The sequence below is a fragment of the Haemaphysalis longicornis genome, unplaced genomic scaffold, assembly GCF_048455015.1.
Source record: "Haemaphysalis longicornis isolate Haplotype H1 unplaced genomic scaffold, Haemaphysalis longicornis Haplotype H1 scaffold_1, whole genome shotgun sequence".
NCBI classification, from domain to species: domain Eukaryota; kingdom Metazoa; phylum Arthropoda; class Arachnida; order Ixodida; family Ixodidae; genus Haemaphysalis; species Haemaphysalis longicornis.
Genome location: NW_027526203.1, coordinates 386,235,665 through 386,262,916, shown reverse-complemented (window position 1 = coordinate 386,262,916; position 27,252 = coordinate 386,235,665). Strand labels below are relative to the sequence as shown.

General features: G+C 45.4%; 1 long non-coding RNA gene across 4 annotated transcripts in view; it reads left to right on the top strand.

The window, feature by feature from the left end:
- The first annotated feature begins 1,223 nt into the window (after window positions 1–1,223).
- Window positions 1,224–27,252, top strand: part of LOC144155237 (uncharacterized) — a 38,098-nt gene continuing 12,069 nt past the window's right edge. Inside the window, exons 1-9 of one of the 4 annotated variants that reach the window (XR_013319542.1) lie at window positions 1,224–1,530; window positions 3,327–3,411; window positions 4,606–4,722; window positions 9,173–9,291; window positions 11,002–11,115; window positions 11,738–11,837; window positions 14,483–14,685; window positions 16,742–16,889; window positions 25,250–25,344. This is a non-coding gene — a long non-coding RNA (uncharacterized LOC144155237). The remainder of the gene's footprint in view (window positions 1,531–3,326; window positions 3,412–4,605; window positions 4,723–9,172; window positions 9,292–11,001; window positions 11,116–11,737; window positions 11,838–14,482; window positions 14,686–16,741; window positions 16,890–25,249; window positions 25,345–27,252) is intronic. The other 3 variants (XR_013319539.1, XR_013319540.1, XR_013319541.1) reach the window with 3 other exon arrangements.

Genomic DNA, 27,252 nt, shown 5'->3' with positions numbered 1-27,252 from the left:
GTCAAGGTTGGCACTTGCGAAGTGGGCAACAGAGGCCAGAGCAGTTTCGCAGCTGCGGTTAGGCCTAAATACGTGCTGAGAGGAAGGGAGCAAGTTGTTTTCTTCTAAATAGTGCAGGATGTGCCTGTTTATGACCCGTTCCATTGTACCGCACAGAATAGATGTAACTGAAATGGGCCTGTAGCTTGAAAATTCGTTGGGAGACTTTCCCTTGCCCTGGGGTATTGGTGTGATGGCTGCTTTTTTCCAGCATTGTGGTACGTAGGAGTGGTCGAGGAAAGACTGGGAGATTCGAAGCAGGGAGAAGGATACGTGGCGGTAGAGCTCCTTGATGAAGACGGGAGCCAAGTGGTCGGGTCCAATGCTGTGTGATGCCTTGATGAGGTGAACAGCGGAAGCCAAAGGGAGGACTCCTTAGTTTAGGAATCCTTGCGCTCTACCTGCCAGACGCGCCCTGGCTCTTTTCGTCTTCAAGGATCTGGCTGGTCAGTAGGCTTTCCCACTGCCCTGAAGTTGGGAATGAGGACGGCGGGATGGCTGGGGTGCTGCCGCATACCCAGACCATAAGGTATAAGCTGCAGGAAATAGGACAGAAACGGCAGTCGTGAGGGTATGGGGTGGGATAGAGTTTAGTAGGCGACGCCAGGTTACTTTTCTTCCTTGCTCAGTTCACGATTGGGGGTCGTGTAGAAGCGGCGTGCTAGGCGGTAGCGTAGAAATTTACGTCTGCGTCGCTTTTGGGTACAGGGGAGTTTCGTCTGGAGGTGGTTGGGGAGGCCCGGAGTGAGAGCGTGGGCGGCAGCGTGAGCCCTCATTCACACAGCCGTCACCTCCGTCACGGCACCGCCACGTCAAGAAACAGCGACGGAGACGTAAACGAGTAGCGTTCGTACTGGAGCTCTCCATCATATTACAGGGTCGTCTGCCTAGTGATCAGTTTAGCCTAGAATTGAGAGTTTTTAATCTGAAAAGTAAAGAAAATGGATTGTGCTCACTTTTCGCTAAATTTAGCCGTAAAAAAATGTTTTCTGATTAGCTGGTTTAGCGCGGGGCTTGGTCCCGTCACGTTGATGTGACGGAAACGTAGAGCTCGGCCTCCCGTCACCGTCGCACCGTTTTCGGCGAGAAATCGACCGAAAAACGGTACCCATGACGGAAGACGGTGACGTGACGGGGTGAAAAACGGCTGTGGGAATGAGGGCTGAGTCGTTTGACTCCCGGATGCGTGTGTCGTGGAATGGGAGTGACACAGATGTTTCGTCTGATTGAGGTTGGTATGCAAGAAATAATTGTAAAATCTCTTCAGCGATTTATCGCTCTTTGTCCCCACCGAAGCCGCCCAAGCCACCTCAGCAACCTCAGCGCCTGAGCCAGCAGCCAATCCAAGTCTTCTTTCTGTTGGCGGTTTTTTTGTGCCACGATTGTGCCAGGTAGCGCTTTCGAAATTTTGCCTTTCTTGATAGTTGTTGCAAGCTAGAATATATTCGCCTTTGAATAGTTACAAAACGGTTTCAACACTGTCTGTTCAAAGTAAGTACATACCTCTGATATATTCAGTGACTTCTGATATCATTTGTTTTGTTTTGACGTAAACCCTGTCTTTGTTGTGCCAACACAGGCGTGCGCTCATTGAGCTTAGGTTGTCAAAATAAGGTTTATTTAGCTACCGTATACTCCATGTATACTTTCTAATTTTTTCTTTCGTCAGGTTTTGGCGTTGTGGCTTGCTCTGCCGGCGCTCGTAAGCTAGCCCAGATGCGACGTTAGTTGCCCATGCCGATCGTTTTCGGCGATCGTGCGTGCCGTTAGCGGGGAGGGAAGAAAGAGCTCTTTTCTTCCATGGTCGTTAGCTTACCTCTCCCCCTTCGCATGATTTCTGCCTTCGCCTTCAGCCTTGTGCAGCAGGTTGCGATGCGTTTAGCATCTGCCGTCTAAGCTTGGTGGCTTTAGGTCACCATTGCGTTATTTTCAAAGCTTTTGACGCTGTTGCCTTTCTTTTGCCGCAGGTGAGCTACCTATACGCTTTTCAGCTTCCCTCATAGATTGAACCTGTTTGTGTTTGAATGTAAAACGCCAGCTCTAAATCGTTGTTATGAACGTATCTGTCTCGCTTCTCTCTTACTTTATTGTCATACTTGTAAGCGATTGTAACCTGAGACTTCGTCTAGCTGCGTTGGGCGGTCGGGCAGTAATTGTGTAATGGCAGGTGCCAATCGAGGCACTACGTTGACGTGATGTCTGGATATAACATACATAAAAGAAGTGCTGGCTATTCGGCAGCCCGGTTGCCCTTATGGGTTCCATGGCATCGCCTCTGTGGCAATATCAACACACACCACAGTGCTTAGATTTACAGAGGGAAAAATCAGGATGTCCCAGAATGATTGTGCTGAACATATTTGATTGCCCACAAAACATAACGTGCAATGCTGCACTAGCTGCCAGTGGCTTACCTGGCATCTGTTTCTAGTGCCTCGACCATGCAGCCTTGCTGGGCATATTGCTGGGCATGCAAGGCTATATTGTCGATCAAACCATGCATAAGCGTGAATGTGGTTCTTTATTTTCCCTTTTCTCATTCCCCCCCCCTTGAGTATCTGACATAGGTTTGCATGACTAGTCCAAGCCGGCCAACTTCCTGTCAGCAGTAAAAAAGAACCCTTTCAGTGCAAATAAGGGGTGCATATCACAATGACTTCCGCAAGCTATTGCTGCTAACTGAAACTTCACAGGCCGTAGCGAGTTTCAAATTTACAATGTCAGGTAAAATGTTCGCCTTGACAATTTGGTTTGAAGGTGAACTATTTCCTTACGTTCTCTTGTTCTGTGTTCTCTTAATGCATTCTGTAGCCCTTTATTAGTGCTTGTCGTTACCAAACAAATGCTCTTGGCTCTGACGCACAGAAACAATTGTAAGCAAACTGGTTTTCTGGTAAACTATTTTTTCACTGTTAGCAAGACGGTATCCTCAAGTGGTAGATCAAAATGTCAGATGGGCATGCAGCAAAAAAAAAAAAAAAAAAAAAATCTGCCATCATATCAAAGCAGGACATGCAAAACAGCATGGGCTAGTTGGCATTGCACTAATAGTGCCACAAGCTGGCTAGCATGCAAGTGAGAAGACAGCTGTGATGCTGCATTTGGTTGCACATGCAGTGTTAAAGAGGCAACATGCCAAAAAAAACTGAGGTTTTGCCGTGTGGATGTGGCCAGCCTTGTGTGCACATTGGTCTAAACATAACCGTGAATTAGGAGAACAAAAATTGTAGTCTCCTTTTAGTGTGTGCGCATAGTCACATGCCTCTTTGTATGTGCTTTTTCCTCAGGCACATGGGACCAGCAGGGCCTTGATGAAAAAAAACGTGGACAGCTGTTCCAGGCCTGAGCCATCCATGGAACAAAGCAACAAAGGTACTAAAGCATCATGATCTACAGCAGATATTTTTTAAAATAAGGCTGCTCAGAATTTGTATTGACTCTAGGGATAATTTTAATTGTATTCTTAAGAAAAAAAGCCCACATTTAATGACCAGTGTCACGACGTGCAGGTTTGCTGCCAGCTGAAGTAGTTTCAGCATAGTAAGCAGGCTCAGAGCGTATCGATGTCATGCATAAACCACAACATCCTCACCCAAACTGGCTTTCGTGACAGCAATCCTAGCATTTTAACAGTTGTTCAATTTTGCCGTTTTAAGCCTCATTGAAATGTTATGAATTTTTTTCTAAGCTTGGAAATTTTTAAGTTGTCTTTTATGTTAGTGCAGTGGTTAAGGTGATGAAAATAAATGAGATGGCAAAATTGTTTGTAAAGACTTATAGTTCCTTACATGTATTAGAGAGGAATCTGGTGCTTGCGTCAGCATGACTCTCTCGACGCCATGTGTGCTAATGGGAAAATTACAGAAGAGTACAGATTTGCGTTAGCTTCATAATTAGCTTGCCTTATAAAGTTTTCACGGGTTTGAAAATACATAAAAAGTGGCAAAAATTAAGACAGAAATGTTTGCCTACATAGGTAGAAAATAAAAACACTAGCAATAAAAAAACAAAATAATGCACATTCCTTTTCCTCCATTTTTTATTACGAGGACTATGTGAACATTTTTCACACTACATGTGTGGTGTCAACATGCTTAAAAGGACACAAAGGTGTCAAACAAGTTGGTCTGTATCTGCAGATTAGTGCCGTGAATAGAAATGTACCAATTACGGTAGCAGCAGCAACTTAACGCAGAAAATGCCAAAGCCGTAAACCGGTATTGCCACCCCATGCATTTTTCCACACTATGGTTCTTGACACCACAAATCATGAATATTGAATGGGATTGGTGAAGCCTGTTAAGGCATTTTTCTTTAAAGAATAGTAAGGTATACAAAAAAAAACTATGTGGCAGCTCTAATTAAATGCATGTTTTGAAAAAGGTGCAAACTCTGGCTTAGTATTTTATTAGCATTATCAAGCAGGCAGCCTCACTACTTCATGTGGCAGGAGTTGTTTCAGTGCCAAACTCAGTGAACTGCCTTGCTTTGCCCAACAAGGAAGCCATGTTACACTGATGAATGTTTTTTATATACTGAGTTAATGCTCGATGATTCTAAATGCAGGAGTCGAGTTGCAGCGGAAATAGGCCACCACCACCTTATACAGGGTCCCACGCACCATCTGGGTACAGAAGCTGACGTCAGTCTTGCTGGCGGGAACAGCTGGACGGCGCAGCCCCAGTAAGTGTGACATCTGAAGCACCACAGGAACAGTTTTGAGAACCCATGCTTGGCCCACGTAACCAGCTTGCTCCAGTGAAAGAAGACTCACGCAGGCCCACTCCCAGTGGGCCTGCGTGACATTAGAAAGCCTGGTCACTTTCTCTCAGGCCTTTGCTCCTTGTGGCTCACTTGGGAACATTCGGGAAGATGGCAGGCTGCATTGCAGGGATGCGCTGCTGGTCAATGCATATAGATGCAGCAACAGCGGGCTGTTGAGGGGTCCACTTTTCCCTCTGCACAGCTGATTTTGTCTAGATTGCTGACCTGGTACAAAGGGTGGGCTGTGGATGTGGCCCCCTCTGGAACGCTCTTGGGGGCATATCGTGGAGAGAGAGACAAAACATGTTTATTAAGAGCACTGTGAATGTTCTGGTGGGAGCGGTTCCCTCTTCGCAGGAAACCGTGAGCCTTCCTTCTTAGCATCGACCGCTCTGCCGGTAAGCAGGAGCTGACCCGAGAGGCAGGGGCTGGACAGCAGTGTCTCCCACTGCTCTTGGGGGTTGGGGGTGCAGGGAAGGGGTGTTAGGTGCGTGTTCCGCTGGAAATTGGGTTGGGGATATCTGGTGTAGCCTAAGTGGGTGCAGGAAGGTGTTGATTTGTAGTAGTCTAAGTGTTGTTTCTTTGGACTTCGTGAGGTTTGGGTGAGGTAGCAGTAGTGTCAGCTGACTGAGCTTGTAATTTTGTGTTACTTCTTGGTGTGTGACAAGTGGTGTAGGCTTTTCCATTCCCTCCGAGGCCTTAACGGCAAGTTCTTGGGCCTTCTTGTGAGCAAATTGGTTGCCCTCTACGAAGTCATGCGCAAGCATGCACACAATCCTTACTTTTCTATCAGATAGTTTAAGTGACAGCCCGAGGTGCGTTGCTGGTGCCACCCAACCCGACCAGAAGCTCCTGCACACTTCCTGGGAGTCTGTTACAGTCGCCATGGCTTTCGTATGCATGAGGGCCAGCGCCACAGTTAGCTCCTCTGCTTCTTCGGTCGATGTGGTTGTTAGGGTGGCACTGACAAGGTGTTCTTTCACTGTGGTGACTACCACTGTTTTCGCTCTTCTACCATGGATTGCGGCTGCATCCATGTAGACTGTTTCCTGGAGGAAGCCGTATGTCCTGTTCAATGCTTTGGATCTGGCTTGACGCCATCCATAGTGGTGGACTGGGTGCATGTTCTTAGGCAAGGAGTGGTGTTTGATATGGCGCTTATCGCTGAGGAAGTTCCTGAGTTGGTTTGACGTCCAGGGAGCTGCAATTGATTTGGTTCTACAGTTTTTGACCGGCTTCGTCACTGCAAGAAGTGCTCTCTGGCTTGACAGGTGACCCTGTATGACTTCACCCACCATGTTGTGCAGATCCATACAGAGGATCCTGTCGGTTGACACACTTATGGGGATCCCGAGGTCTTGCTTTGTGGCTTTACGGTTGACGGTGTAGAGTTTGTCTGTATTGGTCTTGGTTAGTATCATGTAAGGCGCTGTGTATGTCAGCCTTGAGAGTACAAAGGCCTGGATAAGACGAAAGATACACACGGCTTCAGGCTGCTTCGAAGTGATCACTCGTTTAGGCCTCAGCCGTAACACCATCTTACGTAATGTCTTGGGGCGCTAAGGCCTCAATAAATGAAAGAAAAAAAAAATGTACCACTTCGAACGTTTATGAAATTTCCAGAGCACGCAGCCGTAGTTTTCATGGTCAAGAGTAGTTTGTGAACTGATGTGGGTGGACGAGTAGGCTTGCTACTTATAAAGAAGCTCACATGTTCATTCCAAAAAATGTGACGCTCAGGTAACGCTCCCTTTTCACCCCCTCTTCTTCTCCCAAAAATTTCACTGTTAGTTTGGGATGTGTTATCTTGATGGCTTTTCAAAACGTAGTGTGTGGAGTAGATCTACTTTTGGGTTTCAGAAACTGTGGACTTGTTGAAATCTCAAGGTTAGTTCATTCACATAGCGCTTCTAACACACACTGCCTTGTCTAAATGTAGACAAACATTTCCAATTAACAAACATTAGTTAGACAAACATTTAGACAAACAACAAACAAACCAGTTAGACAAACATTTCCAGTTAACATGTCCAGTTTTTAGGCTGTTTTTCTATCCTTTTAAAAATGGCAAAACATTTCCCACTGGTGTAACTCACTACCCCATGGCCATTAACCCTGGTGGAAAGGGGCAGAGCTGCGAAAGGAATGTGCCACCCTTGATACCGTCACCATTAACACAGGCTATACTCGGTGAGAATCGCACCGTTGCAGCAGGACGCTGGTATGCCGTCTTAGATCAGGAATTGGCAAGCTTTCAGAGAGCATCGGCCCACTATGGCCAAAAGTGGATTGTGAGCGGGGTTTGTTAGTATTGCAAGGTAGAGCTGTGCACAGGCCCAGCCCGGCCCGAGACCTTTACACCATGGCCCGGGCCGGCCCGGCTGCATATTCAAGATCCATATCCCGTAAAGGTCTGCACCTGATTGGGGCACGTTTGGCAGCAGAAACCTACCTAAAGCAGATAAAAAGCATCTTAATAACAGGCAACACAACCCCAATTAAAAATAATAATAGTGCACATATGCCTACCACAGCTCACCTTCTCTCAGCTGGCCATGGGACGGTTGAAACCGACCTAAAGGGGACAGAACTACCCAAATTAAAAGAAATGTGAACCAAACCCGCCTAACCACGAATAAAATCATGCTAATATTAAAAATATTCAAGAAAAGTAGCTGAAACCGACATAGATGGGACCAAACCAGTGGCAAGTACAAAACTAGAGCTAGAACTGACGGGAGAGACCAAAACCACCTGAAATTTTATTTAGATTGTTATAATGTGCCATAAATAGATTATACTTATGATAAAACGAAATGGGTTTCAAATAAAACTAATTAACAAAAGAGAGACTGGCGCTTGTGGCATTTGAACCTGATTCATGCGATTCCTACCCAGAAACGGAGCCTCTGTACCACCAGACCAGCCAGCCCGTGTTTGTTTAACGCCTGTGGGACCTGAACCTGGTTCATGCGACTCTGAAGAACTGTGTTCCAAAGAACAGTGTTTAGAAAATGTGACTGCAGTTGAGGCTGTACAGCTGATATAATATTTGCGCTCTGGTCAATCACAAAAGTTGCTTTCAGTGAAGAGTTAGTGTCAATGCTGAGTTTCACAAAATGATGCTGGAACTCTTTCCGGATGTTCTCACCAGTCTTGCATTTGTTGGGGAAATTGCAAGTACGAAGTACATGTGAGTGCAGTGATCACTCGTCGCCAATATAGTGCACAGTAGCCATCGTGTAAGCGGTTTTCTGAAAATCACCGGTCTACATGTCTGTTGTAACAGTACAGTGGCTTTCATTAATGGTTTTCACTATATCGGGCATGAGGCTGTTCCTTATCTGCAATGCTGTCTCCGCTACCTTCCTGTCAGTTGCAGTGCGATGAGGTAATACATCTGGTTTAAGGTTGCCATAGAATGCGCGGATACTAATTAGCTACTCAGCTACTTTTGTGAACCCGGTGCCACTAACAATGTCATAAGGTCACTTATCCTTAGCGCAAAGGTGCACCATAGAAAGAGTCACCTTTTCTTTCACAGGTTCAAGAAGTTTGACTCTTGTTGGCTTCAAGAAGCATTTTATGCTTGCGTTTCCAGAATTAGGCTTGCATCAATGTCTCTGCAGGTGTGATGAGCTGGTCTTTGAAGATTCGTACGTGATGAACGACTTGCACGGTTTGCACTGCACATGTTCCACAGGTTTCAAAGTCGCACTTTCCGCTACAACAGTAAACTTTTCCCACGCTGAACTTTTTCCATCGACTTTCTTTAGTATCTTATAGCGGCCGGTTAAAATACCTGCCTTCAACACTTCGGAGCTTTGCGTTTTCATTTCTGCCATCAAAAGTTCAATTTGCAGACGTCGATGGCAAAGCTCAGACTGACAAATCGCTCTCAACAGACGAGCTAACGGAAAGATTACTGGGTGTGCAATGTACTGCTGACGTGCGACGAAAAAAAAAAAAAACTGACTTTCTGCGACCACTTATCACCAGGCTGAACGACGGGCACGTGTGGCTTCAAGGCGACCATCATATTGTTAACAAATACCCCGCCATAAACCATGCTGCTGTTAGCGCCGAAAGGCCATCGATTAGATACCCCATCAAGCCTTTTTTTTTTCCCCCCGCTGAAATGGAAATTGCTCTGAGTAGTTCTTTTGTAGATGTGTACTTGCTTTGTTGTTTTGTCCTTGCGTTTCCTTTTCTAGAGAATAGTGGTTTGTCGAACTCAGCCCCTCCTTTTCGAAAAATCGGTACTGAACGCACGCGGGTGAACATTTCTTCGTTACCACTTCAATATGTTCTATCTGAACTCATGTCGCTTATCTTTAATATTTTAATCATATTGAGCATTCCTTTTCAGGTGGCTCCTGGAACATTTAAACCACCCTACCCCCCTTTTGCACTTCGTGTTCCGTCTTGATCCGCAATGCAACGCAAGAGGGCACCGGCCACCTGCAACCACCAGCTATGCTCCCAAAGGTGTTTTTCCACCGAAACAAGACGCAAACATTAAGTTGAATCGTTACTGTAGCCTTTGACAGCTTCGCTTTTGTTGGCTCAGGGCATGGCACATAACTCTGAATAGGGCACAGCTACAGAAAACAGATGAAGAGGCAGGTTTCTGTAGTAGTGCTAGCATTCGAAGTGTTTCCTTGGGACATTTTTTTGCGCTCTCTTAGAGCCGGAAACTGGTCATGCTGAGTTGGTGTTCATTGCACTTCCCTAGGCGCTGTGTCGCCCACTCCCATGTGTTGCTCAGTTCGTCCCAAGACACGCAGTTTCAGATCTCGCGATAGTTTTCTTTCTAGACATGCTGGAGAGTTACCGATCTGCCATATGCCCATTTATGCCTCAGGACCTAGCGATGGGCCTGTGAAATGTAAAAAACAACCTGATCTGTGCTTAGGCCATGCTGCCAACTTGTAGGTTCTGTGCTATTATAGAAAACCTAAGTATTGCTTCACTGTACCGGGCTGAACGTCCGAGCTTGATTGAAACCTTAACATTTTGGCCCGAGTTGGGCCAAAATGTTAGTCGAAAAAGTTAATCTGGGCTCGGCCCACGGGCTGGGCTCAGGCTTTCGGGTGGGCACACCTCTAATGTAAGGTATCTGCATTACGCATAACATAACATTTGAAAAATTTCTAAAATCTTGTACACAAAATACTAAGAGCACCTTACCACTTCAATATGTTATGTGTGGTAATGTGCATGGGACATTTCAGTGAAATTTTGTTAAACATAGCCTGAACAAGTCATTAAAGTCTCTATCAGGAATTTCTTTAAATGAAAGTGCTATATGCTGCGAGAAGTTTAATTAAAATAAAGACTAACCAAGCTTTAAAGAGCTATTTTGAAATTTTCATTTAGCAAGGTTTTACTGTACAAGCCACCAAGCTTCAAACAGTCACATCAAAGCTGCTAACTGAGGGTCACAAAATGGTTTTCTGGTGTTTAATTTGTTCCAACCATGAGGCAGTCTGTTGTTGTGGCAGCAACAATGATAACGTTGTTGTCAGGGTTGCTGCCCATTCATAGAGATTCAAAAAGTAGCAGCAACAGTGCAGAACTGTACAACATCTGTAACAGAGTGTGGCCCTCACCTCAACATCATGTTTCAAAGTCAGCACCACTGTGTTGCAGTGTCAGCAAAGATGTTGTGTAATGTGTTGGGGTGCCAAATGTTGCCAAGTAACCACCACAGTGGCTAAGTCTGGCTAAGTCATAGTGGCTAATTCTGTGATTATGACTTCCAGTTGCTGTGGCTATATTACTGATGGAGGCAAAATACAAACGCCAGAACATAGAATATTTTGGCACCCATTGAGAGAACCGAGCTGGTCCGAATTCAGCACCCTTTACTGCAATGTGCATACTTTTATACCCCTTGTATAGCTGCAGTGTAGCCTTGCCTTTAGACTGCTCTAAGAGGACGCAGGCATTCCCATAAAAAATTTGAGCTGGAATATGTTGTGAAGTCTTCATCACTATGCAAGAAATTGCGTTTTTTATAAAACTGCGTGGCATGTGCACACCTCTATTTCTCCTTTTGTGCCCTCCATATTTGAAGAAAACATGACACGGTGTGACATAAACTTGAGGGAACAATTTTATGGAGTGTCTATGAAGTGTTGCATGATTAGCTGCAAAACATGGCATATTGACCGACTGATGGGTATAAACATGCAGGCTCAGCGACAAGCACAGGAATAGGTAAAGGCGGCGTACATGACTGCTCAAGCAACTGGCACTGCAGATGTGCATGCATTTGCTTCTTTCCAGTTCACTTCAGGGATGACATTGGTGAGAGGGGGGGGATCTGCTATTCAAAAATAAAAAAATAAAAAAAATAAACATGGCCTGTGAGGAGGGAGTCTTTGTTTCGTCTTAGGGGGCCTAGGTGACATTTTCTTTTGTGCCAGGTACAGCCTGCGGGCCATCATTTCCCACTTCGTGCTTGTTAGACTTGGTCGTAGCTGGCCTGGAAAGGTAACCCTCTTTTCTAACTTGCACAGGGCAGAGATTTCCTCCGATGATCAGAAGCAGTTTGTATTCTATGGTCCCTAGCTGGTGATAAGTCGTGACATTGAGGTCAGGCCAGCAAATTCTAAAAAGCACTATGAACGTTGCAGAAATATTATGTTCGGTAATATCTTCTGCCACATACACTAGCGGGAGTTATTATTTTCATGTTTCTTCCTTCATTGGTGAATAAGTAAATATAGTGACATCAATCATAACATGGTATTTCTGAAAATGTTATGGTTAGGCCTGAACTTTTTTTTTGTCTGGCTTTTTCTACAGTCTCCATGATAAAAAAAAAAGTGGTAGCGTGTTCGTTGATCATATACTACTTTCAGCGTGGCTGTGTAGCGAGTGTTTGCTCACAGTTGTTTATTTTCTTTCCCCCTTCTCTTTCTATAAGGCTGAATTGAGCTAATTTTGGACTGGACTGGGCTTGATGTGCAGAATTTGGATCAGGCATGCATGGCAGCTCTGCAGCAGCAAGGCTGGCCCTCATATTGGTAACGAACAATACCCTTACTGTACTGTTTTCTTTTGAAACCTACAAGACAGTACAATAAGGGGTTTACGGAGCTCCAAGCTGCTTCTGCAGGCCTCCATTTGAGGCGTGAAGAGAAGCACCACTACATAAAGCCTAAGGATAAGAAGGAGGCACGTGTACAGATCATGAGAACCACTGCCCTTTAGGAACAGAAGGAGTTAGTCTATGTGTAGTGACTAAGCGAATTTCAAAATCGCATTATTCCCTGGCATCAAAAAGTAATAATGTTTGCACAACTTTATGCCTATTGAACTCATTGAACGAAAAAAAAATTCTGCGATCTCAACATAGCGAAGCCTGTGGAAGCAAAGTCAAAACAATCTGAATCAAAAAGGGGGTGTTGCATTCGAGGGAAAGTATTGCTAGTGAGAAGGACTTGGGCAAGTAACCCATGAAGCCCGGTCTCCCGACAAGGTACTGTGGCATAGAGTTTCATAATATAACAACTAGAGAGGAATCTGGCGCCGCGATCGTCCACCGCAATGGGTGTGATGGGTAGTTCTGGATTCGGATTGGCACTCGATGGCTTGGGGAAGTTACTATGGATTCGATTGTGCAGACAGTTTCGTTTTCGTTTTGGACTTTCATGAACGCATTTACCTACGCGGTGTGTTGAAAGAAGTGTTCAAAAATACGTTTCTCCTTGAACTGAATGCCACACGCGGACTGACGCCGCCCTGAGTAGAAATGTTTTATAACCCAGAGTTGCGAATCGGATGAGTTATCAATTCATTGCTGCACAGTGAGCGCGAAAATACAAATGATGGCGCTCTGTACGGCGAAGTTGTCTGCGAATTAGAAGTTGTGACGCTGCTTATTCGGCAGAGCAATGTATTGTCGAAGCTGATGACGGTTGCGAATCGCTTGGAACAGCCTCACCTTTCGTGCGAACGCCCGCTCCTATGGCATAGACCAGCAGTACCGGCGGCTGATAGGAACGCAGCTTGATGAATGTCACTAATTCAGGCAAGAATAACTTCTCCAAAGGTAATCGGTTTCTTTCTTTCTTTTTTTTTTTATGGGCACAAAACTTTTCTTAGTATTACAAACTACAAGTGCCGGAACTTTTACAAATAGTTTTTGAAGAAGTCCGCGTCCTGCTGTAGTTGGCGGCAAATGGCAAACCTGCACCACAAACCTCCTCGACTCCACGCCTGCTTTTTATTTAAACCCGCTGTTTTATTTTGCACAAAATCAGTTTTTGGTCACTAACGTTCTTGATTGCCATGTAATTTCTAAACGAAGAACCGGGCAATAAGAGTTTTTTTGTCATAAAATAGAATTTGCGCAGCCATAGGCCTGTTTCGATCCTACGCTTGTCTGTGCTTCTTTCTTAGTCCTTGTCTTTTGCGCTGTTGTTTAAGATCAGAATGAACCGACTGGCCCCAGTCGAGACGCTGGTTCCAGAACTACCCATCATTCCCATTGAAGCGTAAGCGCCTCTGCCGTGTTCACGTTGACACTAGTGCCAGTTTCCCCTCCAGTTATTATTGTATGAAACTCTATGTACTGTGGGGCCTGCAGCAAAGTGTGGGGAGGCCACCAACAACAACACAGGCAGCTGTAGGACGTACCAGCAAACGTCCATGGACATGCAGCATACTCTGTTGCGTTTCAATCCCCCCTCCACCTATGAGCTTTTTTTTTATGTGTGCAATCACTCCTCGAGATGCCTGCATTGCCCTATCTTTCCCCCCGAGTCTTGGCTCCCTCACGGCCTTCACTCAAGCCAGTCTTCTCTCTTCCCTGCCTGTTGTCCCCCCCAGTTCAGGTGCCAGTGTGCACCAGGGTTGCTACCAGGGTTACCTGTGTACTGCCAAATGGTTCTAGTGGTTATGGCAGATCGTGAGAACGCCTGATGATTGGCTACTTAGCGATTGTCAGGTTCCCTCCTTGCTTGCTTGTTTCTCCTCCATGGAGTTCTTGCATGGTAGTTGATGAACCTCGATGGTCATGACACAAGATTCAAATTCACAAATTACATTTATTCAGAGTGGCTCTGCGGCACATGGCAGACGTGCGGAGCCTGCTTTTCCCTTCTCTCTCTCTTCCGTTCACAAAGTACAAGCTCTTCTAAGGGAGGTAGGAACAGCTACATTACAGTTCGAATCAATCATGGCATGCACACTATTTCCGAAATCACTGGTTGGTTACTCTCTGCGAACATACCCTCGCACACAAGGGGTACACATTCACCAATGCCATTGTGTTATTAGTCTTTCCAGTGCCCGCCAATCAGTCTCAGTTTCTCTCCCCCTTCAAAAGGCAATGCATCACCCGCACACCATGCAAAGTGTCCTTTGTGGCAAGGCACTGATTCTGCAAGTGCCGAAAAGTGGTCGACAAGCCTAGAAGACCAAAAAGATGCCAAATGCTTTGCAATGCCAGAATGGGATAATTCTCAATGTATGCTCGGGAGTACAGCAAAGTGTAGGAAAGGAGCACTTTATTCATAGGTGTGACCACTCTTAGCTTGCATTATTTTCCTTTTAGTTGTAAAATTGTGGCACTGTTTCTGTTGCCATTTCTGCACTGGGCCAGAATCCAATTTGTACGTACATGTATTCACAAAGTTTCAAAAAGTGTACTTTCCTTTTATTGCAGGTTGACTTGCACTCTTGTGTCAAGAACTGGCTCACTGCAGTGTCTGAATGAAAGGAGACATATGTGCACAGTCCCTGAAGGCTCATCTAAAAACAGCGGAACATCGAAACAACATTCTTTCCTTACGATGGCTCATGAAGCAAGCAAATGGGACACTTATGACACCTCACAAAGAAGAATCACCGGCAGCAGAAAACAAAAAGGTAAAGTTGATTGAGCTGGGTTTGACTGTGCTTATATCAGCCCTTGTATTGCTAATCATTTCTGATTGTGTGAGGCTGCTATCACTAGCTGCTTCGGCACTATGCATGGGCAGCAGCATGTTCACAGTGCTCCTGCTTGGGCTAACTTTCGACCAGATTTTCTTAGATACCATAAGGTGCAGGAAGTTTTCTGTGATCCTACGTGACAGCAAATTTGCATCAGCCAGAAAAAAAAGAAAAAAAAAAAGAAAAAGAAAACTGCTTGCTCTTTTTAGTAGCTTTTTCTCCTAGGAGCACAGTGACTGGGTAACTACATTTCTGGGTTAACTTAATTCAAATTCTAGATACTTCGCACACTTATTAACCTCCTAAAAGCCTTCAGCAAGTGCAGCTTACCCATGAGTGACTCTGTTGACGTTGGAATCAGCGGGGGCTAGTGCGGTTGCAAGCAATGCAGTCGTCTGTACTCAAGTGGGAGGGAAAGTTGCTGTAACCTGGTGTTAGTTTGATGTGTCAGCCACACTCCCTACAACCTGCATGCAATGTTCTTATCAGTGGGGGGCACTGCCCACAAAGAATGATCATTTTGCGTTTGGAAACATTTTTTTTTTTTTTTTTATGCGGTTTATGATCGAGGTGAAAAACAAAAATGCCCGCACGTTGAGATTTTGGCTCACATTAAAGGTCCCCTGGGGGTCCAGAATAATCCGTAAGCTTTCACTACAGTATGCTTCAAGCTTTGGTGCGTAAAACCCCAATTTTGTTTATTTTTAATGGTTCGGTTTTGCCATGCTGCATGAGTGTGCTAAGGGAAATTTTGGGGGGGCATGCGAATACTGTTTTTTGATTTCAAAGCAAATAATGATTTTATTCGAAACTAGCGTGTAGTAAAATAAAAGGCTCGTCTAAAGATGTTTGTGAAATTATCCTGTGACTCCTCGCAAATGTACTAATCATTCTGACGGAAGCTTGGTGGCAAGCGAAAATTGATAGTGGGGAAATTTAGCGGTAAAAAAACTACTATTTTCACCGGTGGGACAGTGGACACCGTTCGGGTGGTTTGGTTAAAACAAGCATACGGAAGCTATCCTGCTGCTTTTAGCTTTATTAATATTATATCTATGCGGGGGCAACTTTGATCTCGTACGGTGACCTCAACCACAAGTGGTTCTGTATTAGTGTAATGAGGGTATATATTCTGACAGTCTGGAATTGACACATTTCTCCTGAAAGGAAAACATAAACAGTAGCTATATGAACAGTCATCTCGGTTCTAGGAAGAAAACAGGGAGTATAAGGCAATGCAAGGCATGCAAAATTAGCCTAATTTTTAAACCCTCGCAGGCATGCCCTCATGGTGTGGTGGTTCATCCCCACTTAGCTCTTTCTTGCAGGCTCCTTTCCGGATACTAACGACGCATGAATTTTATTTTTAACACTTGCATTGCAAATATCCCCACACATATACACAAGAATCTTAAATGTAGGTTTCACGAAGGGCCATTTCATGCCCCAGCCTAATATAAACGTACAAAAAGAGTTCAGACCAAAATTGGCGCAAGCGAATGATAACTAACCTGCACGATCGGCAAACTACAGTCTAGTCCACTTATAACAATATCCAAGTGCCAAGGAAATCCCATCGTTATAACTGATAATTGTTATAAGTGGGTTGCGAAATGAAAAAAGGAAACAGAGTGCGAAATCATCTTATTCGCATGCAAGCAAGGTCGTACTAGTACTTCATTGCAGAAAAGAAGCCATAGTCCGTCAACTTTGTTTGGTGCACGCGAAGCTGGCGCACATCTTCTTCAAGAGCATCCATAGATGCTTCACCTAGCTGAGTGAAGGGTCCTTGGCATAAACGAAGACCCTAAGGAACTGTATCATGCGTTGGGCCTCCTGCGACGACATTACCTGAGTAGGCTGCGCAACCGCGTCGTCAAAGTCGTCACTGTCACCGCTGTCCGCAGCATGTATTCACGCAACGATCGCCTCTTCAGTGAGGCACTCGGGACGTTTCCAAAACCTGTCGGCCCTGACTCCCCTTCCGCAGAAAAACGGAGGCAGTTGAAGAGGCACCCAGTGAAATTCAAGCGGCGTGCACGTGACCCAACAAGCGAGCGGTCACGGGGATGATGCCAAAGTGGCGGTGCCAGGAGGGGGTTTCGGAAGGAAGACCGCTCTCCTCCTCTCGCTTTCTCGTAAGCGGTGCAGTCGTCCCGTTTTCCGAGGGGTGGAAGGGGTTCGAGGTGCATTGCTGCTTGTGGCGCCTGCTGCTAGCACGGTCGACGCGGAGAGCCAGCAGTAGCTTGCATTTCTGGCGCACGCTGTGACTGAATTCAATCGTTATAGCCGATATCGCGGCACTAAACCATTTTAATAAGTGGCTTATGATACCATAGAAAGCATACAAAAGTGGGTGGTGCCATAGTTGTTCATCGTTATATCCGACATATTGTTATAAGCAGTATTGTTATAAGTGGACTCGACTGTATAGTTTTGTGAGTGCCATGGCGTCAGTGCCTTCTGGTGAAGAGAGCTTTATCTAGCTGTCTAGGAGCGCAAAGCTAGACAGGTTTATCAATTTTTTGATGTCCTGTGTAGAAAAAAAGGAGGGGTTAAATAAGATTAACTTTGCGCTCATAAACTGGGGACTTGGGGACTATGTCAGTATGTCATGACGCTTTCTTATCCAGAGAGTGTTGACCGGGGCTGCTTGAGCTTGGTCACGTCATCAGGATGCGAAAAGAAAAGCACGAGGATGGAGTTGGACATGAGGCATAAGAGGCGCCCTCCCAAAGCACTGTGCCGCATGTCACTGGTACATTGGGGGAAAACCTGACGTTGGTAGTTGAGGAAGCCAGTGCATACTTAAAGGAGTACTGACACCAATTTTCGGCATTAATATTATTGCACAGTTCGCTTCCTTTACTCAACAGAATACCCTGGCTGAAATACGAGCGGATTGCAACGCGAAGAACATATTTTAAGTGGATCTCATTTATCGCGCCGACGGAACAGCGCGTGGAGCGGCACTCAGCAAATGGGCATCAGCATGACATCTTCCCGTGATAGCCAAAATAAATGATGCGACAGCACTCGTCAAAAACCCGTGATGTCACTTCACGCGCGTGGCCCCACGAGCGGCGAGCGGGCGCCGGCGCATTCACAAACGGGTGCACGTAGCCAGAGCTACAGGCATAACCGCTGCCCAAAAAGGTGCTGTTGGCAAAAATCAAGTTTCACACACGGGAAAGGAAGCGATAATATAGCCCGTAATCGCAGTAGAAGTCGCCATCAGGACTTTTATTGAAAAGTAGTCATCGAATTTCTGCCGCAGTGGTAGGCCTATCACCTTCAGGCAGCTCAGCCGTTCAGCTCTGGCGGCGGCGCGGTCGAAACAACGCCCCCACCAGTCTCGGCAGTGTTTTGACGTCCGCAGAAAGCGGTGAGGTCATGCCGGGATTCTGTCATGTGCGCCTTTCGGGATGAAAGCGCGGGAATTTGAAACAAACGATTTTCAGGCCATTCAATGTAAGTAATTACTGAGCGCTGAAGTATTTAAAGTGGTGTTTCGGGTTCGCCAGACCATTAAGCATCGATAAAAGCAATAAAAGTGGGACATAAAATTTTCATATCAGTACTCCTTTAAGGTCTCTTTCGTGACCGCGCCTATTCAAAATCGTTCAATTGAACAATACCTTGGGAGCCCCTTTTCATAGCGTTCCAGGCGTTGCTGGAACAAGTAAAGCTATTCGGAGTTAGCTCAGAAAATTTCCTTTCAAAATCAGTTTTGTTTTCATTTTTGCAACAAAAATGTGATTTTTGACACGCGTTTGCATCACCTGAGTGTGGAAAAGGGGCGTGGTCATTGTGCGTCACTGCTACCAACGAAGAATGCATGCCACTCATAATTACTCTGCATCAGTGTTTTTTGCTTTTGTTATCAGGCCAGGAATGGTGAATCAGCAAATGATTTTCAATCGTCAGGTTTGCACTCTGACAGTAATAATCCATGAAATCGGCTGAAAATGTCAAGCAGTGCCTGTTTGCAAAGCTACAATAAGTTTTGTACTGTTTCATTCCAACAATGTTAGGTGGCGCTGCACTGGAGGAGGCTCCTAGTACTGATCTTTTTCATCGCGCAACAGCTACTCGGCCAAAGTTTGCAGGGCACGATTCTAGCGCATCGCACCTCATTCCTGCAGCAAGGCTACAATAGCAAGTCAGAAGATGATAATAAAGCGCAACTTTATGTTTTGAGAGATAACTGACAGTGAACGTCAACAAGCATCAACCACGGTGTTCCGTTTTCAACTTCATGCATGTTTTTCCGCATCGCGTGCTTGTCCCAAATACTGTGCTGGCCGTAAATCCAGTCAGTCAATGACAAGATGTTTTTACGTTACGTGAGGGCAAATTGGGGCCTCTGATAATGTCAAACCGCTAGATTTCTCCCAGGGAACCACCCGAAATTGCACATTTTGAAATGGAGGTTGGGCTTCACCACATGGCACAAGCACCACGCGTGCTAATATTTTTTTTTATATCTGACAGACTGCTCCGCGCAAGTCGACATTTTTTCTAGGGCGTGTTTTTGAAATGTTTCCCTACGAAATGTATATTCTAATTTTTTCTCCTACCGGTGGTTTTCTCCTACCAGTGGTTTGTTCCTCCTTTCTTGTCATTTTCTTCGACAACTTGACAAAAATTTTGTTTTCGATATTTTTTTTTCGCAACTATGATGTATGAAAACATTTAAAAAACTGATGTTGTTGGAAAGGCCGTTAAATAATCTGCATTTTGTGCTCCTGTAATTAGTGCCTAACTAATTTTTTTAGCAGAAAAAAATGTTTTCTTGGACCCCTAGAAATCGGTCAATTTTCCCACGGTCACAAAAGAGTTAGGGTGGTCGAATGCACATGCTCAAAGTGCAATACATCCAGTGCCCAACTAATTTAAACTCCTTGTACAGAATATATTTTTATGTTTTTAGCATGGAGTTTCTCGTTTTCAACAAGGCATAATTTTACGTGTTATGTACGTCACTGAAACATCTGCCCTCTGCGTTTCTGAAGTTCGAAACATACTTAAAAAATATTCGAAGTTTTCAAATGGTGCTATTCAATTAAAATTCGTGTTATTCACTTTTGTATTGTAAAGTTTCGGGTATTCGCATAAAATTGTCTGCGAAAAAACCTTGTAGAATCATTCTCAAAGTGCATCGGGACTCCAAACTGCTACTATTATATGAAAATTCTGACCTAATTCTAACCCCCAAAGAGGGAGATATCAAAGAGCTGAAGAATTAAACCCATTGACCTGCTCTTTGTTGTATACAAGCTGTTTATCAAATTTGTAGTGGCCTCTAAGTACCAGTTAACTACATAAATGACCCCATACATTTCTGTCAATAAAAAACAGGCTAGTGCATGTTTGCGTTATTTTATAGAGAACGAAATATAGTTTATAATCAACAGATTGAGTTATGAATGAGCTCGTTTAAAAACGTTTAAGGTGGAATACTTGTGAGTGGGCTTGGTGCTTGGCTACTATGTTCTTTGGGTGCCAGTTGCTTGTCGTATATATTGAATTTTAACCAGCGTATTAGTTCCATTCTAACGCGCAGGTAAGTTTACTTCGGAAAAATCGAAAAACTAATTTGACGCCGATTCTACCGCGCAAATGTACGATACGTAACACCATGTACCTGGCAGAAGACATTTTATTTTACGCATACAACTGTGGCAGCAAAAATTCCTTGCTTATTCAGCTCCTTGTGGCATAAAAATTCGAGTGGTGAACATTGAAAGCACTTTCCATTTCAAGCACCTTGACCTTCATAATTTCAGACGTGGCAGGCCATCGGTTCATTCGTTGCTAGTTTGTGGATTCCACCGAGGAGTCTTCAAGTTCTCGAAAACACCCATGGTCGAGGCTGAAGAAGCCTCGCATGAAAATATGACTCTGCTTTGTTTACGCCAATTGTGCACTCATGTCTCTGGGGACGCGCAGTGTGCGTGAATCCGCTCAGATACTTTGATGTCGACAAATAAAATTACCTTGTGCTTGAAGGACGCTTAATTAATAGTGGTTCCTCTTGGGGGGCACAACCATTGAAACAAGGTGCTAATTGCAGCCACAGCAATATGTGCAACAGCTGAATAAGGTATGCCCATCTAGGAATGGGTATGCAAATATACTCATGGGATGGATTGAGTTGGACTTAGGGAGAAGTCAGTGTTCATGGAAATGCACCTGGCCACTTTGAAGGTGATTCCACGGTGTAGAAGCTTCCAGTGTATGGTGAGCTCCATCGTGCTTGTTAAGGATTCGTGGCCAGCCTGTCTTTACCCACTGGAGCACTTGGTTCCTGTTCGCTGCACGTGTGGTCTTGTAGTCATGCGATTGCACTTTCAGCTTTTCCAGGCTTTAAATGCAGTTGATCAGCTCCGGCGGATCTGCATTAACAGTGTGTAAACAGCCCTCAAGCATAGCCTGCTCATGGCCACAGCGTTCCCATTCAGCCGACCTGGCTGGTGCTCGATGATGTACCAGTGGAGCTCCAGAGGTGGTGTGGTGTTTACCGGATGAACCAAATGGTAAGAAAATGCCACGAAAGCATACATTCACATCTGTCACGAGCTCACAGTGACCGACAACGTCAATCTTCGAGGCACAAGACTTGTACTCCAAGATAAGCTTCAGAGAAGGGCAATAGAAATTGCCTGCAGAGGACATCAGGGTGTTGCAAAGACAAACAACTGATAAGGGAGAAAAACTGGTTTCCTGGTCTGGACAAAAAGGTGGAAGACCTGATCAAGAACTGCTGTGCTTGTCAGAGCACGGCAGTTAAGCAAACCACCACCTCTCCAAATGACAGAACTACCTCCAGGGCCATGGCACGCTCTGGCAGCAGACTTTTCAGGTCCTCTTCCCGGTCGAAAATACCTCTTGGTTATAGTAGATGAATACTCAAGATTTCCCGTGGTCGCGACCCCGCCTTCACTAAATACGCACACAGTGGCAGCAAAAATGCTGGAAATGTTTGCCATTCATGGAATGCCACTGAAAGTCAAAACGGACAAGGGTCCCCCATTTTTCAGCACCGGCTTTGCGAGCTGCATAGGTGCAAACGGTATAAAACATCACAGAGTGACACCTTTGTGGCCGCAAGCCAATAAAGAGGCTAAGAGATTTATCAAAAACATAAAGAAGACTGTCAAAGAAGCGACAATAGAAAAAAAAAGGAGAGAATTAGAGCTGCAAGAATACCTGCTCAGCTACAGGGAAACCCCGCAAGGAACCTCAAATCTCTCTCCAGTGGAGCCACTCTTTGGGAGAAAAATCAAAACAAAACTCCCAGAAGCAGAAACCTAAGATGAAGACAAGCAACTATGAGAGAGGGACAAGCTAAAGAAGGAAAAAAAAAAAAACATACGCAGACAAGAGACGTGCAGCTCCACACTCTCTTCAGGTGGGAGATTAAGTACTGCTAAAGTGCCCAATAAGGTTGACTCACGAGTCGCACTATGACCCAGACTCATACATAGTAACCCGCATACAAGGGGCTGCGATCACTGCAAAAGGAGCAGGGAAGAGGACGATCAGAAATTCATCGTTCTTCAAAAAAATCGAAAGGCCCTCCGAACACACATCTGCCGAAGAGGACACAATGGTAGGTTTGAGGACTGCAGCTGCAACGAAATTGACCACGAGCGCTGGGGCTGACGACACGCCGGTTTTAAAAGAAGACGCCGCCAGACTTCCCGCCGAAGCTGAGGATCCAGATTATGCTGAGGAGTTATCCCAGCCTCAACTTCAACAACCTCAAGCCACAGCAGTACCTCAGTCAAAGCGTTCAACAAGAAACAAAGAGCCGAGCCGGTTCGCAGATTACGTCGTCAAGCTACACTAATTCCAAAAGTGCAAGAGGAAATGTTTTTACCACAGAAACCAGGTGACGCCACCCTCCCGTCACGTGCACTGTGAAAACCGAAACCCAATGTAAACGCGGGCGGCAGGGGTGACGGGGTGCGATGTGCGGAGAAAGGGCAGGAGAGAGAGGAGCGTGCCTCCTCTAGGTTGTAAATATACTGCTTGCTTCCAATAAACCCAGTATTAGTATAATTCTGTGTCCTTAATAAGAAGCAAGAACACTACAGGTGGGAGCCCATCATTGTTATCTTGAGGCCATTGTACCTGACATTGTTTGGTTCTTGTGAAAGATTCCTACCAGGGGTTCGTTGTCTATAATCAGGACGGAGTTCTTACAAAGTAGATAGTCTTCAAAGCGTTAGCCTAAAAAATAATGGCAAGTGCTTCCTTTTCCAGCTGTGGGTAGTTTTTCTTAGGTGGTGTGAAAATTCGGGAAGGAAATGTCACAGGCGATTCGGCACTAGTATTTCCTTGGGGTGACAGCTTCGCCCATACTCCATGTGGTGATGCATTGCAAGCCAGCACAAGCTCATTTGAAGGGTCATAATGAACTAGCACCTCAGCTTGCACAATGGCTTCTTTGCTTCTAATGAAGGCATTTTGCTCTCCTGCCCTTCTTCACTGGCTGGTCTTGTGTAGCAAGGTGTATAGGGGTGCCACTTACTTGGAAGGAACATCTCATAGTAGGACATGAGTCCGATGTAGTATCCAAGTTCGCCAATGTCGTTGTGTGCGGGCGCTGAATGATCGCGTCAGTCGCTGTTTGAAGGTTGAAGTCTAGTGGCAGTGATCTCATGTCCCAGGTATACAAGTGAGGTCTTGAAAAATTCGTACCTGTTGTATTTCACAGAGTCCTTAATTCTTTAAAGGACCTTTTGCACGTTCTGCAGATGCTCTGCTTTGGTCTTTCCACTCACTAAGATTTCATCCAGGTAGATGGATGCACCAGGAATTAAGCATTTCTTGCGTTCCTCTCAGAAGATTGCTGAAACTGATGGCGTGCTAAGATCTAAAATTGCAAATACTAGTCTTCTTTGTGTAGTAATGACCGGGAGCTTGCTGGTTTTTTCATCCACTGGCACTTGACTGTAGGCATCGGGAAAGTGCAGTTTGGAGACCCTTACACCACCTTGAGAGGATGCAAAGGTGTCCTCCTCCTTGGGCAGTGAGTACTGCACTGTCAATACTGCAGGATTCACAACCAATTTGTAGTCTTCACAAATCCTGATACCCTTATTATCCTCTCTCAAGGCAAAAACAAGGAGGAATGCCCACCCTGCATTGTCAGTGGGTGTGATCATGTCCTTCTAATTCCACTAGTTTCTGGTCCACCTTACTTTTAAGAGTGCAAGGCTTCAACTGAGCCTTGTACTAGTACCGCACTGGAGTTACAGGTAGAATGTCAATGTGTGCTGGTGATTCCTTGGGTCTACCCAGCCTTGACACATTTCGGCGGCTTTGGCTAGTTTTGTTATCAAATGTGGCACCACTGTGGGTCGTGGAGCCGCAATGGGTTGTTAGTTTCACTTTCCCTCAATATTTCTCTCTCCAATGTGCTGCCCATGTCACCCATGCCTCGGCGCCTCCTCAGCCTCCTGGTGCATGCGAAACAGCTTGCCGGCGCTCGTTTTTGTAACCTCCAGCTCATCGGGTCAGTGGGGTCAATGCGTGGGCATACGTGGACTTGCTTAGGGTGAGTAACTGTCATGGACCTGCATAGTTATGATATCTTTGAAGATAGTTTTGAACACCTTCGAAATGTGAAGCCACGGAGGAAAGATCACCACCAGTACTGCGCTGCTTTGTGGTGCCAAAACACTGGAAGAAACAGCCGTACCTGCATTTTACTTGCCCTTTTTTTTACTGGTCCCAGAAACAGCTGGTCAGCAAAGCTGTGCGAAAGTTATCATGAATTTATAGAGGGCAGATCAAAGACACCTACCATTTTTTTCCAATCATGTTTGTAACCGCGGATATGCGCTCAATACTGATAAAGTATTTAATGTCAGTTTTAACTGTATTTAGTACTTTGTTTCATTATTCAATACACAGTTCTTCATTCAAGTGAAAACATGCCTGGAGTGTTGTTTGTAACAAAATGAAGCACTGCACATACTGCCGTTTGCCATTACTATTTAACTCGCAACTTGGGGTCAGGATTTAACACCATATTCAATGACAGTTTGCTTTGCTTGCGATGGGGCTTTAGCACTGACCGTCACTCCAAAAATTCCTTTGTGATCGCAACTGTATGTCTATATATCTTTTAGCACAGGTAAATAGAGGGTAATGAAAAAAATCTTCATTGGCTTAAAGTGTCTCTCCGGAAACTGCTGTTTGCAGTACGTCCTAGTTATTACAGATATATGTATGCGCATAGTTTGAATGTAAGTGAACAAGCCCTCAAGCCACATTTGTGTTATCCTCTTGCTCATAAGGCAATTTTATGGCTGCATACTTGTGTTATGCAAAAAAACCTATATTTAGGCAATATTTATTTATTAATCTGATTTTTTTTGTTTGCTAATTCAGCATCGCAAGTGTTTCAACAAACTTTTAGTAGAAAGAAATAATTGACCTTTGTTTCATAAAAACCACATCATTATCTTGTTTTTTATTCAAGTCACATGGGAAGCAACTGCCAGGACTTTGAGCCAAGGACGGGTGGCAACCCCTCCAAGGTCTTCATGCCTTATTTGCTCACATGCACAGAAAATGGTAAGTGCAGCTGATTATGTGCTTCTTGCTGTTCATTGCACTTTACTTCAGTGTCTATTTTTCTTTTTCACTGCTGCCGCCTTATGGGTAATTAATTTTGGTAATAGAGCAAGGGGGAGAACATGGTTACTGCTGCAAAAACACATGCATCGTGGGGCACATTGTGGCAAAGCTGCATTTTGGGCAGTTCTCAGTGGAAAGCTTGCCCTCCATCTACAGAAAGTGATGAGAGCGTGGGACGGCCCCGATATACATACCGCTGGAGGACACCTCGGGACGCCTACGGGACGCTGCGCTGCTCGCATCGATATTGACAGCGAGGCCTGCCCTGTGCGATTTGTCGTCCCCAACAACTGCTCCAGAGACATAAATGTTAGCATGGACTTCCTGTACACGTATGGTGCGGTCATTGACCTGGCCTCGAACAGCCTCACACTTCGGAAGCCAGAAGCACCACAGAGCCACCTCACACCAAATTCCACCTCTACGAGAGTCTTTGATGATCACTTGAAGCTGCCTCCGTGGGCCAGTGTTTTCTTGTTGGTCCAAGTAAATAGGTTTTCTGATGATGAAGCACTGCTAGAAGGTAGCATGCAGCTCTTTCTGGAAAAAGGAATCAAGGTCGCCACAGGTATACTGCAACGTCAAGAGAGACGTGCGCAAGTCCTAGTTGCAAATTTTCGCAATGAGCCACAGCATCTGACCAGGGGTAAGGCTGTAGCGCATGTGGGAAGCATCGCCGCATTCCCAGCTGTGGGTGCTATGTCCGATGCCGGCAAACCCCTTCGACCGGAAAAGACGGCTATTTTGGACCTCGACATTGACCAAAAACTTTCAGAACAGCAAAGGTGCGAGTTGCTTGCGTTACTCGATGAATTTCACCACTGTTTTGCCACGCCGGCTGGAGTTAGCTGCACCACCGCTGCTAAACACAGCATTTTCACTGATGACGCCACGCATCCAACTCACCAACCGCCGTACAGTTTCTCCCAAAGAAAGAGAAGTAATACAAAGCCAGGTGCAAGACATGCTCAAGGATGATGTCATTGAGCCGTCTGACAGCCCCTGGGCTGCTCCGGTGGTGCTTGTCAAAAAGAAGGATAGAACATTGCAGTTTTGCGTGGATTATAGGCGGTTAAACCAGATAACAAAGAAAGACCTGTACCCGCTTCCCCCCATTGATGACGCCCTGGATCGACTCCACCATACCTGCTACTTCTTCTCAATAGACCTCAAGAGTGGGTACTGGCCGATTGAGGTAAATGAGCGGGACAGGGAAAAGGCAGCTTGTATTACCCCGGATGGACTTTATGAATTTAAAGTGATGCCTTTCGGACTCTGTACAGCACCAGCGACATTCCAGCGTATCATGCACATCGTTCTTGCTGCCAGCCTCAAATGGTAGACTTGTTTCGTTTACCTGGACAACGTCGTCATCTTTGCCAGCACATTTGACGTGCACTTAAAACGGCTTAGAGCAGTACTCGATGCCCTCAAAACCACGGGGCTTACACTCAACCCAAAGGAATGCCGATTCGGGTATGGTAAGCTAAAGTTTCTAGGACACATTGTCAGCAATGAAGGTGTCAGTGCTGACTTTGAGAAAACAGCCACCGTTTGTGCCTTCCAAACACCAACGCACAAGTTGGCTGTCAGAAGGTTTCTGGGCCTGTGCACTTACTACTGACGCTTTGTCCAGAACTTCTCTCAGATAACCGTTTACTGTTAAAGATCCCCAGGTGGTCAAAATTAATCCGGAGCCCTCCACTACGGCGTGCATCATCGCCTGCGTTGCGTCGGCGCGTTAAACCCTGCAGTCAACCAATCAATTAATAACTGCCACCCACCGCGGTGGCTCAGGGGCTAAGGCGTTGTGCGGCTGAGCACGAGGTCGCGGGTTCGATTCCC